Source organism: Sorex fumeus, unplaced genomic scaffold, assembly GCF_029834395.1.
Source record: "Sorex fumeus unplaced genomic scaffold, SorFum_2.1 ptg000001l, whole genome shotgun sequence".
NCBI lineage: Eukaryota > Metazoa > Chordata > Mammalia > Eulipotyphla > Soricidae > Sorex > Sorex fumeus.
This window is the reverse complement of record NW_026606058.1, coordinates 9,603,876-9,617,485: the sequence shown is the minus strand read 5'-3', so window position 1 is coordinate 9,617,485 and position 13,610 is coordinate 9,603,876.

The following is a 13,610-nucleotide window of genomic DNA, read 5'->3' as shown; positions in this document are numbered from 1 at the left end:
GAGGAAAAGGCATATTCATAGTAAAAGAGAAGGTCTTCCTTGTCCTGGAAAATGTAAGATTGCTTTCCCAGGAAGGAGTTGCCTTTAATGGCAAGACTTACCTGTAAACAGCCTTCACAAAAGGCTACCTCCACAGGTTCTTCCACAGTTCCACTCAGAAGACGCTTCTTCAGACTTTCCTTGTTTTGCCTTTTGCTTATACATGTGTAATAACACTTTCCCACTGTTGAATCTCTTCAGACATGAATCAGATATACTTTCCTGTGGTCTGGATCTGTTTCTGGGCTCTCTGTCCTGTTCCATTGATCCATATGTCTCTTTCTTATAGATTTGATTACTTTAGTTCTGCGGTGGGTCTCAATCAGGCAGACTGATTACTCTAACTTTGGCTTCTTTTTTGGTATGTGTGTGTGTGTTGGGGGGGGGGGATGGATAGGGGAGAGGTTTGAGCCCTACTGTTGAAGCTGTTTCTGACTCAGTGCTCAAGGGACCTTATGGTTCCAGGATGGAGCTGGGGTTGGACTCACGCAAGCCAGTCAATCACCAGTTCTACCTGTTAGGCCCCTTATTTCTATTGTTAAGGGAAGTGTTTCTTAATCATTTAAAATGACATTCACTGTAGGCTTTTTTGTAGAGATCTTTGTCAGGTTAAGGACATTTCTCAGTCAACTAAGATTGTAAAAGCAAATCCTGAATGGTTGTTAAAGTCTGAGAAGTATCCTTCCTGTTTCTATTAAGAGGATTGTGTGGTTTTTCTTTTTGTCTGTTAATTGGGCACATTGCTTTGATAGATATTCAAATACGAAATCATTTCCATATGTTCCGCATAAACTCCCCTCTTTGCTATGTAGATAAGCAGTGAAACAAATAGATTTTATCTGGAGGATTTTTTTAAGGTGTGTGTGTGTGTGTGGGAGAGAGAGAGAGAGAGAGAGAGAGAGAGAGAGAGAGAGAGAGAGAGAGAGAAACAGTAAAGTACTCAAGAGAGAACACAGGCTTCTCCAAGGATGAAGAGAGAGAACCCCTACACACATCCTAGCATTAGACAGAAAAGCATGAAAGTACACATCTCAAAAGTGGAGATGCGGGCTACATATGTGCCCGGGCACCACATGTGCTCAGCCACATGGGCGCAAGCAGCACATGGGCTCAGGCAGCATATGCGCGCCCTCCTTTGTTCAAGGTGGCCTTTATAGGGTTTCTCCAGCCTGCCCCCACATGAAGTTTCTTCCCAGGTAAAAGTCCATTGCTAAGGAGGTCACCAGGAAGGTTGGGAGGGTGATAGTCTTCTTTGGGCTGAATCACTAAAGTTAATCAGATTAAAGGGGAGGTCCAAAAAGAGGAATTTCATGGGGAGGAGGCCTAAATCCTCAGGGTCTGCCATGGATTTATCAGGCCTCTGTTTTCTGTATCCACAAGGTGGGTCATTCCTAGAATTCTTCTTCCATGAAACTTTGTTTCATTGCAAAGGGCCTTTCCCTATCTACCAGCCTACAACACCCCCCCCATCCCACCCCACCCCTGTGGCAGGGCATTCCCTTTTGTTCTCTCTCTCCTTTTGGGTGCTGTGGTTTGCAAGAGAGGCATTGAGTGGCCTTCATGTTGGGTCTATAGTCTACTTTCAGCATGCATCTCTCATCCTGGGAGGATCCTCCCAACACCCTTTCCTTGGTGTTCCCCTCTCTATCTGAGCTGCCTTGTCCCCCAGAATGTGCAGCTGGCCTCCAAGCCCCGGAGTGAACCTCCTGTACTTGTCTCGGTTATTTTATTCATGGATGTTGGTCTCCCATTTTGTTACTTTATGTTCCCCAGATGAATGCACTCTTTCTATGTCTGTCCCTCTCTTTCTGACTCATTTCACTTAGCATGATACTCTCCTCTTATTAAAAATTTTTCAAACATAAGAGAAACTGGCTTTCTAGAAATATTTTTTGAACAGAAGTGTCATAGAAGCTTCTGCTCTGAACTACAGCAGAAACCCCTCTCCTGAAAGTTGGATTGTACGAAAGCCTGCCCCATCTGGTTGTGAGAAGTGAAAGGAAATGAAAGTCAAAGTCATGGGTGATGCTTAGCATACTGACCTTAGTGGGCCAGTGCATCCAGCCCCGGACATGTGTGCACAGCCTGCCTCACACATCCCTGTTTGTGGAAAAAGCCAAGACTTGTGCCCATGTCCGCCTTAGTCCCTGCCTCCTGACCATGTCTGAAGCTTCCTGCTGTGGCTATGGGAGTTTTCCTGTGTCTTCTGATTTGAGAATTCATGAGTATACAAAACTCCTTTCTTCATGGCTATCATGTCCACATCTGGCTAGAGGCACAGCAGCCATTTAGCGGTATCTAGAAGTCTGAAGGCATCATCAGGCTGCTGATGCACTCGCCTCACAGGTATAGATTGACCTGCTTGCGGTACCATACCCTATCAAAATGCATTGTTTTTTATGAGGTATTTGTGTTGGTTCCAGCAGTGCAGATTCTAGAATGCAGCGCTTGGGCCTAGCAGTGCTTGGGCCTAGCAGCGCCGAGGAGCGACCAAGGTCACATCCAGCAGTACTGGTGGGGAGGACCTGTGGCGTCAATGATGGAGCCAGGCCTTTGCATGTGCCAAGCATGTACTCTCTTATTTTAGCAACAGCCCTGCCCCTGAATTTAAACATTCTTACAGTAAGTCAGTGTTCTCTCTCTCGGTACAGTTATACTTGTAGTCTTCTGACTCCTGATTAGCCTGAGCATTGTTTTTTAATCTTGTTTTGTTTGGGGACCACACCCAGTGATGTCCAGGAGTTACTCCTGTCTGTGCACTTAGGACTTTCTTTCTGGTGGTGGATAGGGGAACTATATGGGATGTGGGAGATTGAACCTGGGTTGGCTGCATGCAAGGCAAGCACCCTCCCTGTGATACTGTCATTCCAGTTCTTCCTGAACATTTTTATCATAATTATTTTTGCTGTTTATGTCCTCCTTCCTATACTTTGCATATTTGTTTTATTTGTGAGTAGTAGATAAGGGCTTTTGTTTTTTCATTATTGCTGTTGAAAACATGTCTTAGCATGTCTGGTCAGGGCATATAAAAAGGAAGTTATATCAAGAGTGAAAAGGAAGAATCAGGAATGTCATTATTGACAGATAATATCACTGCCCCAAAATCCCGGAGAAGCAATGAACCACAGCAAGGAGCAAGAAAAAGAACATGAAAGCAATTTGCTAGACATGTGATCAGTAGTCAAAAGTCAAGCATATTCCTATAAGCCAGCGAGAGACAGATAGTTGACTTTTCAAAACTTCAATTCACAGTGGTATTAAATGTTATATTGTTATAGTATTCTTATTACCATATACAAGTGTTATATTAGATGTTTTAAACTAGTTTAGAGGAGTTCTTTTCTATTTCTAAATGGCTGAATATTTTTAATTCTTTTATTACAAATGTGTGTTAGATTTCCTCTAATGCAGATTTAGCACCTTTCAGATGTATATGTAATTTTTCCCATACTATGTTAGTGTGGTGAATTATCACTTGATCACTTGATATCCCATTACTCATCGATTTGCTCGAGCGGGCGCCAGTAACGTCTCCATTCATCCCTGTTGCATGCTAGAGTAGCCCAATGCCATCTGCTCGTTCTAGGAACACAAAGAGCCTCAAACCGATCATTCAGGGTCTTGACAAAGAAGTCTGACCATCTTGTAGGTGGGTGGCCACGCGATCTTTTGACATGGAATCCAGTTGGTAATGGCTCTAGTCCATAGTGGTCGTCTCTAAATCTCCTTACGTGTCCAGCCCATCTGATTTTCGATGCCTTGGCCAACGAGACAGCTTCCCTGATTCTTGAGCGTTGACGGAGGTCAGAACTCTGGATTCTTTCTCTCATTTGAGTGAAGCGTGATAACTCCAAGCATAGCTCTTTCAATTCCTCTTTGAGAGATTCAAATAACGTTTGTATCCTATTTTTGTAGGGCCCAGGTCTCAGACGTGTACGTTAATGCAGGAAGAACAGTGGAATCTAAGAGATGTGCTCGGAGCTGGAGTTTCTTCATCCTCTTGGTTATTTCTTCAACGCTCTTGGAGGTGTTCCAAGCCACTCTCTTCCTCCTGCGCAACTCAGGTGCCAGGTCATTTGTCATGTTGACTTCTCGACCTAGGTACACATAGCTGTTGCATTCGGAGATGGTCGTACTGTTGAGAGCAAATGGAATGTCAGGAACAAAACTGTTTCTCATGAACATTGTCTTTGTGAGATTCAGCTGTAATCCAACCTTTCCACACTCACGGTCGAAGTTGGTCAGCATTTGTGCCGCTTGGCTGATGTTTGGTGTTATTAGAACGCTGTCATCAGCAAAGCGGAGGTGGTGTAGTTGCTGACCATCTGTCTTCACTCCCATTCCTTCCCATTTCACTCGCCGCATGATGTTCTCGAGGGTGGCACTGAAGAGTTTCGGTGAAATAGTATGACCCTGCCAAACCCCTCTCTTGACATCGATGATCACTTCTTTGTAGGATGGTGAGATCCTGGGAGCAAATCCATAATACAACTCACAGAGGATCCTGATGTATTGAGTTTGAACGCCCTGATTGGCTAGGGCTTCAATGACCGCTTCCGTCTCAACAGAATCAAAGGCCTTCTTTAAATCAGTGAACGTTAGACAGAGCGGCATCTTGAACTACTGAGAAACCTCAATGAGCTTGGTTATCGTGTGGATATGGTCGATGGTGCTGAATCCTTTGCGAAACCCGGCTTGCTCGCATGGTTGTCCTTCATCTAGTGTTCTGCCAATCCTATTCAGGATGACTCGAGTGAACAGCTTCTAGATGCCAGACAATAGGCAGATTGGGCAGTAGTTGCCAAAGTCGTGGATGTCTCCGTTCTTGTATAGTAGTACAGTCCTGCTGGTTTTCCATTGGGATGGAAACTTGCATTCAGACAGGTAGCGTGTGAAGAGCCAAGCCAGTGTCTTGATGAGTATTGACGGTAGGTTCTTCAGTTTTCAGGTTGACCTTGTCTGGGCCAGGTGCTCTTTGTTTCTTTACTGATGAGATGGCATGTTGGATTTCGGAAGGGAGATCGTTGGGAACGACATATGCAGTGGTGAATTATAATTAGAATTATTTTTTATTGTTAGATAGTTGTTATTGAGGACTTGGTGTAAGTTCATCTTGTCCAGACATATATCATTAGATTTAGTTCACTAATATTTTATTCTTTTTTTTTTTGCATTTGTGTTCCTAAATGAGATTAGCTTAACATTTTCCTTTAGTGTACTACGATTCTTTGTTTTTTGATTTTGTTGTTATTGTCGTTCTTGCGTTGGGACCATACACAGCGGTGTTCATTCCTTAATCTTGGCTCTGCACCAGGGATCACTCCTGGCAGTTTTTGGGGGACAATAGTGGGTGCTGGGGATAGAATCCAGGTGGGCCATAGGCAAGGCCATTGCCCTACCTGCTGTACTATCACTCCGGCCCCTACCATCGTTAGTTTAGTAAAAGAACAGTGAGTTGCGCATTTTGTTCATTCTACTACTTACATAAAGAGAGGGATTAATTGTTGCTTGAAAGGGAAATAACCATGCAGAATCACTAGGACCTATTATATTTTCTTTTTTTTGTTTTCTTTTTGGGTCACACCTGGCAATGTACAGGGGTTACTCCTGACTTTGCACTCAGGAATTACTCCTGGCGGTTCTCAGGGAACCATATGGGACGCTGGGAATCAAACCCGGGTCAGTCACGTGCAAGGCAAATGGCCTACTTGCTGTGCTATCGCTCCAGCCCCAATTTTCAAATATTTTAAAATCGTTTTCAGATATTTAGATTTTTGTCTCCAATTGAATTTCTTGATTACTTACATATTCTTTACACTCCTGTTTCTTCTTGAGATTATTTTGATTGTTTCAATTAGCTTAAATTCGACACCTATATTTTCAAATTTTTACCAGTATAGGTTAAAATAATTAAAAAGTTCCTAGTTTAGGACATAGTTAGAATCCTTTTGTTGGGAAGAGGGATTCCAACAGCTCTCAGGAGGTTCTGGGGCCCTGCTGGTTATTTCTTTGGGAACTCATTCCCATCACTCTCTCCATCCACTCTTCACTTCACTGGCCTAAGTAGAATCTCTGTGAGAGAACAGAATGGGTCCTTTTGCATGTTCAGTTATCGCATTTCCCTTATTTGCTGTAAACTCAGTATTTTTGTACAGTTTAACCAGTAACGGTGACAAATCTGAGCATTGTTCAAAAGACTTCTTTTTGACTCAGGCTAGTGAAAATAACAGAAAATATATTAATGTGCTCAAGAGTATTGTTGCAAACATCTTAGCATATATGTTAGTAGTGAATTTTGCTTGTTTGGGTTTTGACACACCCAGCAGTGCTCCGGGGGACCATGCAGTGCTGGGGATGGAACCCAGGATCTTCCTCTGCTCTCGTCCCCTGATACAGACCATGCCCTGTCCGTTTTGACCCCCTCTCTGGCCTCTAGAGTGAATCTTTTTTAGAAGCCAAAAGAGATACGCACCTAAGCGCCTTTGATCTCCCATTGTCCAGGTCTCAATATCACAGTATTTTTCAACTTTTAATCACCTGCGTGCTGATAATAAATTCAGATTTAAGACGTAGAAAAGACCAAATTTGCAGGCCAGAAAGATAGTCTAGGCATTAAAGAGTGAGCCCTGCATGTGGTGAAATCTGGTTCACTCCCTGGCACCATCTGGTTCCCTAAGCACTGAATGTGGGTGTCTACAGGCCCCAAAGCCTTGGTGCTCCTGGGCCAGCACCCCCACATTCTCGGGCTTCTTAGTAAACCACCAGCACCCTTCGTTTAAAATCACTGGGAGGGGCCTCCAGATTCCTGAGCACTGATTCACAGCTTCTCCCTGCACCTCCTCTTCCCCCCACACCAAAAGAATTAAAAGGCAGGTGTAGCGGAGAGTACAGAGGTTAAGGTGCATGACTGGGAAGGGGTTGATGCTTATTTCACCCCTGGCCGCACACAATCATCATGGAGTGTAGTCCTGGGAGCCTCAGGCACCACTGGCGGAGCTGGGAAAATCATTAGCCCCCGAAAGACATGAGCAGTGCCTCTTCCTTTGGCCCTTGCACTTAACATACTTTATAAATATAAAGGTGTTGTCGATCTCCAGTCATTTCTGTGTGCAAATTTATGCGTCCAAAAATCCAACTTAGAAATGAATTTTTTGTTTTGTTTGGGGCACACCCAGAGCTCAGAGTTTACTCTTGACTCTGTCCTCAGAAATCACTACTGGCAGGGCTCAGAGGACCTTCTGGGGTGCCAGAGATCAGACCTGGGTCAGTGATGTGCAAGGCAAGCACCTTATCCTCTGTGCCATCATGTCTGCCCCAGAAAATGATTTTTCAGTAAAATATAAATGAGTTCTAAGGCCACTAGTATGACCACCGCAGCTATTTGGAGGGAACTGTTTGCTTCAGGATTGTTTTCCATCCTTTAACTTTGGGTCTGTGTTCGCTCTGAAGGTTCAAATGAGTTTCTTGTAGGCAGCAGAATGTTGGGTTCAGTTTCCGAATCCATTTAGCCTCTCAGTGTCTCTTGATTGGTGCGCTTAGACCATTGATGTTAAGAGAGGTTATTGGTAGAGGGTTTTGTGCCATCTTTCTGTAGGGGCTTGTTGTGCTCGTAGGGGGTTTTCTTCTCTTAGAGAAGACCCCTTAGTCCTTCTTTTAAGTTGGTTTTAAGTCTATGATGTTCCTGAGCTGATGTTTATCCATGAAATAGTGTATGTTTCTTTCCGAGTTTGAATGAGAGTTGAGCTGGATAGAGGATTGTTGGTGAGGCGTTCATTTCATTGGGTTTTTTCACTATATCCCCCAAATGTAGACGCCTGCGAATAGTCTGACAGTTTTGGCGCTCTGGTGGTCAGTAGCTTGGGGAACATGGCACTTAGGGGGGGTGTCTGGACTACCCCCCAGGGGCTTCAGTGTTGAGCTAGCATGAGGGGCTGCCCCTGCTGCGTGGCCAGGGTTTCTCCTCACCTTCTCTTCCCCTGGACGGTCCTGGGGTTTGTGTGTCCGACACTGGCGTTGGATTCCCTGGGCTGGCCACCCGCCTGGTAGGCATCAGCCAAGTCCCTGAAGGTGAGTGCTGGTGCCTCAGTCACTCCCTCCACTGCAGAGTCAGGAACCAGGCCTTCCTTCCTGGTGCTGGCCCAGGAAAGTGGAGAGTGCCACCATGTGGTTGCAGAACACTGTGTGAGTTGTCCTGGCACATGTTAAGGCCTGTCATTCTGTGCTCCCCCGCTAGGACTGTTTGCTACTCAGCCCCAACAACCACCCACTCGGGAGCACTTGGCGATGAGTCTTGTAGTTAGGGGAGTGGGTAAGTGGGTCCTGGGGAGGCTACTGCCAGGGTGGGCACAGGAGCCATTGAATCTGTTTCTTCTTTCTGCAGGTGCCAGATCACTGAATTTTGACCATTTGGGACACTCCTGGACCCAAGGAACTGTGACCACAGAGCAGCACACACACTTTTCCCATGCGTGGTAGGTGCACATTCCCTCGACATTCTCTTGATTGGAGAGCAGAGAGTTGGTTATTTCTCAGCTGTGGATACGGACCCTAAGGAGAACCCATCATCTCTGTGCCGCTTCTTTGAGTCTCATTCCTTCAGCCTCCTTAAGGTGCCTCACAGATCCCCCTCCTTGAGACTGGACTCCTCAGAGATGCCAGGAAGTCCTGAGGTGCCAGGACTGGTTTTCTCCTTCAGCAGCTGTGTGTAATGGGAGGAGCTCTCCAGAGGCTCCTCTGATGAAGTGTGACTTCACTTCCCTTTCTCGCCGACTGGAGACACCTGCCCTGTGCCTCTATCGATTTGTGTGGTGCTGGGGATCAAACCCAGCCAGCGCGTGAGTCACTGGCGACAGGAGAGACAGTCATGGCAGGGAAGGGGCCGGGCCTGGCCTTCCGCAGCTCACATTGTACATGTAGGGCCCAAATACTCAGAATGTCTTGAACAAAGAATGCTGGGCTCACCAGAGGCCCCCACGCCAAAGATCAGAGCTGGAACCCTTAAGACACACGCACGAGTGAGCTCAGAGTGTGAAGTGGCATGAAAAAACTGAGGTGACAGACTGCAGCAACAGTATAATGAGTAGTAACGCCGCTTGCACTTGCCTTGTGTCCAACTGACCCGGGTTCAATCCCCAACACAACGTATGTTGCCCCGCGTCCTGCCAAGAATGATCCCTGAGCTCAGAGCCAGGAGTAAGCCCTGAACTCCAGTGACTGTGGCCCAGATCCATGATAAATTCAGCTTTGAAAGTTCGTAAAGAACAGAGTCAGTTTCGCAGTTGCTGAGGACAGTAGCATAGAGACCAAAACCAGGCTAGTTCAGGTGGTCATCCTCAAAAGGAAAACGTTGTCAGTTCCTGCGGTGCCATCAGGAAAGTAAAAACACAGCCCAAGGTATACAAAGTTTGGCCAGAGCTGTAGCATAGCGGGTCGGTGTTGCCTTGCAGCACCCAACCAGGTTTGATCCTCGGCACCCCACATCTTTGAGTAACTTCTGAGCATATCCAGATGTCGCAGGGGAAGAAAAGAAAATTTCTGTACAAGCTCAGTACAGACGCACCCATCACCATCATGGTGGCCTAGTGATGTAGTGTTTCCCACTGGTCGGTGGTGGGCCTGGGGGCAGAGGGTCAGCTGGAGCCACAGGAGTCCAAGCAGGTCTGGAGTCATGGCCCCTGTGCACAGCTGCCGGGGATGTGAAAGGGTGCAGAGTTCCTCAAAAAGATACAGAAGGCCGGGAGGAGGAGGAGCCACAGTGGGTCAGGAGCTTGCTTGGCATGCAGCTGACTCGGGTTTTGATCCGCCCTTCCCCCTTCCTGGCATCTTTTATGTTCCCCTGAGCCCACCCGGAGTAATTCCTGAGTGCAGAGGCAGCAGGATGGAACCCAAAACCCCAGAGTCAGCTGGCCACTTCTTTGCAGGAACCTTGCTCCACAGCACCCCCTGCATGCCAGCTTTTTCCACTCCTGAGGGGCCCCTCAGGTTCCCCCACTAAAGTCCTAGGAAAGAAGAGGATGGCTTCAGTCCAGACCAAGTACCTGGGATGCAAGATCCGCTGGATCAGCTCTTGGTTCCATAATTGGAGCCATGGGAGCATTTGTATGAAACAGTCATGTATGGTCTCAGCTAGCAGCAACATTCTCAGTGGAAAAAGAAATGTCCCATTCCCCAGAGAGGTAGACACCCTCAAACAGTCAGCTCAGACATGTCGGGTGTTCCAATGGTTACTGACCTACTCTGCACTTCTCGGTGAACAGATGCGTTAACTATCTAGCACCTGCCCTCTCCAGGTGACTGTGTGGTGCTATGCAAAGTCTCAAGGACCGCAGGGGTACCTTAAGACTGACTCTTTCCAGAGAGAGAGTTCGGGGGTAGGGGGGGGGGAGCAACATTTTTCTTGAGTAACTCTTGGCCCAAGCAAACAGGACCCATTCCTGTCATGGGAGAAAACTCTTTGCAAATGTGGAAGCAGCCAAATGGGGCAAGAACAAAGGCCACAGATGGGGGCAGTTGAAAGGGAGCATGGGAAGGGCCACAGGAGGCCAGAGCAGAGAGCCACAAAGGAGACCCAGGGAGTGGACCCGGGGGCTCAGAGAGCACTGGGTCAGGGTGGATGAAGCCAGAACCAGTGTCTTGTCTCCTCAGGGTGACGTGGAAGCTGCACTGTGAGGGCCGACCACTCTTTCCCTGCTTCACAGGCTGTCACCTGAAATGAGGCGGGGGTGGGGCGGGGGGAGGGAAGCCGACCTACTGTGGAGTTTTCCAGAACTTGTCTCTCTCCTCACTTGGGGATTCTCCACTTTGTCCTTTGCTTTCATTCTGTGTCACTTTCTTCCCTTTCCCTTCAGAAACCAAATGGAACCAGAGCCTCAGGACTAAAGGGTTTCCCAGGGCTGCCTCCTCGTTCCCATGCAATTCCAGGCCCCTAGCTCCTGACTGTCATTCGTAAAACCAAGGGGACCCCGATGACGTTTCTATATTTGGGGGCTTATTAAAGTGCTCCTTGTACGAAGAAAGTGATCACATTTTCCTGATCGAATTTGAGTGCCTACTGCAAGTGGAGCACTCAGGGTACTAGAAGGAAGATAAAACCTGTTGTCTGCAACATGTTCATCTTGAAGTGGAGACCGTGCGAACAGTTTCACAGGGAATGGGAGAGGCAATGGACGCTGTAATTACTGGCCTGAAACAATATCAGCCTCCAGTAACTTATCCACAGCCAGTTGTGTTTTGTGGAGAGAGAAAGCTCGGGTGCAGCTTAATGATCTGGTACGGAGGCATAGAAATTAGTGGTGGGTAGAGGAAGCGTGTCAGAATGCCAGTGATTTCAGGCTGCTTGGAAGAATGGACTAGAGTTCAGATCATCTTTCAAAAGTCCTGAATAGAATCTATGTCTTTCTTTTGTTTCGGGGAGAGGTCTTTGGGATGCCGATATGGAATAAAACCTGTTTAAGGACAATCCAGGGCAATTTTCAGGAAAGGGACAGATGGAGGCATGTCCTGCACTTAACACCCATCAGTCCTGATAAAACTGGGGTGTGCCTTGAATCCCTCATGTTCCTACTTCGAGTTTTAACTACAGCAGTCATAAAATGAGAAATGATGATGTGGTAGTTTCTAGACTTGTAGATTTGCAGAACAGAAAAAAACAACAATACAGTTAAGACCATGATCAAAGATTTTTCACTTTTAAAACAACTTTAAGACTGAAGGGGATAAATAAAAATAACTTCGTTTTCATAAAACAATTATTGGCATTGTAGAAAGGTCACACTTGATTAATAGAACCAATTTTTTTCTTAGAAAAGGAGAACATTGGTTATATTATCCTTTATGGTTTTTCGGGGGGGAGTAAACGTGGTAATGCCCAGGGATTTCTCCTAGCTCTGCACTCAGGAATTACTCCTGGTGGTCCTCAGTGGACCATTTGGGATGCTAGGGATTGAACCTGGTCAGCTGTATGCAAAGCAAATACTCTACCTGTTGTCCTATATCTCTGACCCCTGAATATATTATTCTTCTTTCGAGGACCAGGCTAAATATCACAGATGGGATTTGATGCTGTCCTGACTCTGCTGACCTGGGTTCAATTCCCAGCTCCATAAATGGTTCCTCACCTCCTGCCAGGAGTTCAGTGATGCCTAAGCATAAACCAGGAGTCAGCCTTGAGCATCACCGTGTGGCCCGAAAAGAATTGAACACAGTTCCATCTGACACTAACATTTTTGTTTGTTTGTTTTGAGTCACAGGGATTACTCCTGGCTCTGCACTCAGGAATTACCCCTGGTGGTGCTCGGGGGACCCTTTGGGGTGCCGGGAATGTAACGCGGGTTGGCCACGTGCAAGGCAAACGCCCTGTCCACTGTATTATTGCTCTAGCCCCTGACACTAACATTTTAGAATTACAGATGGGTAGGACCTGCTTGCCTCCCAGGCCGTTGCTCCACCAAATAGCAACAGGGAAGCTAAGAATAGTCTCTCGGCCACCACGAGCTCCCATGTGGTAGCCACTACTTGAATCAACTCGATTCCCCAGTTTCTGCTCTGATCTCAGCTCCAACATCATCCCGGGCCCACAAACTCACCTTCACAGTAGTCCAGTATCCTGTGGGTTCGGAATTGAGGTGGGAGGAAGGAAATTGTTTTTTAAGGATTCAGGCGGGATTGCAATGACAAACACTTTTATGACCTGCCTCTTCCAAGGTAGTTTGCCCCCACAAAGTCAGCGCTCCTCATTTTCCAGTTTCACTAGGTGGTGCTCTCTGTCTGCTGAAAGGTCCCTGATGAACAAGAACCTGCTGCTTTCTCAAGGTCCTTGCCCAATGTCCTTAAATTAGCTCTCTGTCTCTAATCCCGGCGACCAATGGCTCCAAGATGAGATACAACAATTTTCATACATTTTCCTCTATGGAAACCTTTTTGGATCATTCTTAGTCAGTTATTTATAGCAAGCAATACAAAATAAATGTTTTAAAATTTTTTATTAGTGAAACACCGTGAGGTATAGTTGTAGACTTAGAAATTTTTGTGCTTGGGTTTCAGTTATACAGTGATCGAGTACCCATCCCTCCACCCGTGCCCATTTTCCACCACTGATGCCACTATACCTCCCACCCCCATCTCCTCGCATCCCACCCTGCCTCTGTGGCAGGGCATTCCCTTTTCTCTCTCTCCTTTTGGGTGTTGTGGTTTGCAAAAGAGGCATTGAGTGGCAAGCATGTTCGGTCTATAGTCTACTTTCAGCATGCATCTCCCATCCTGAGAGGATCCTCTCAACACCCTTTTTTGGTGCTCCCTTTTCTATCTGATCTGCCATTTCCCTAGCATGTGCAGCTGGCCTCCAAGCCATGGAGTAGACCTCCTGGTACTTATCTCGGCTCTTCTTGGGTGTTAGTCTCCTATTTTGTTACTTTATGTTCCCCAGATGAATGCATATTTTGGGGAAATCTCGGGTAGTGGTGGGAAAACTCAAAGGTGGTGGAAAGGGGTCATGGTGGTGGAATTGGAGTTGAAATATTAGGTAAAGGTAAAGGTAAAGGCCCTCCCGTTGTTGGTTGATTTGCTTGAGCGTG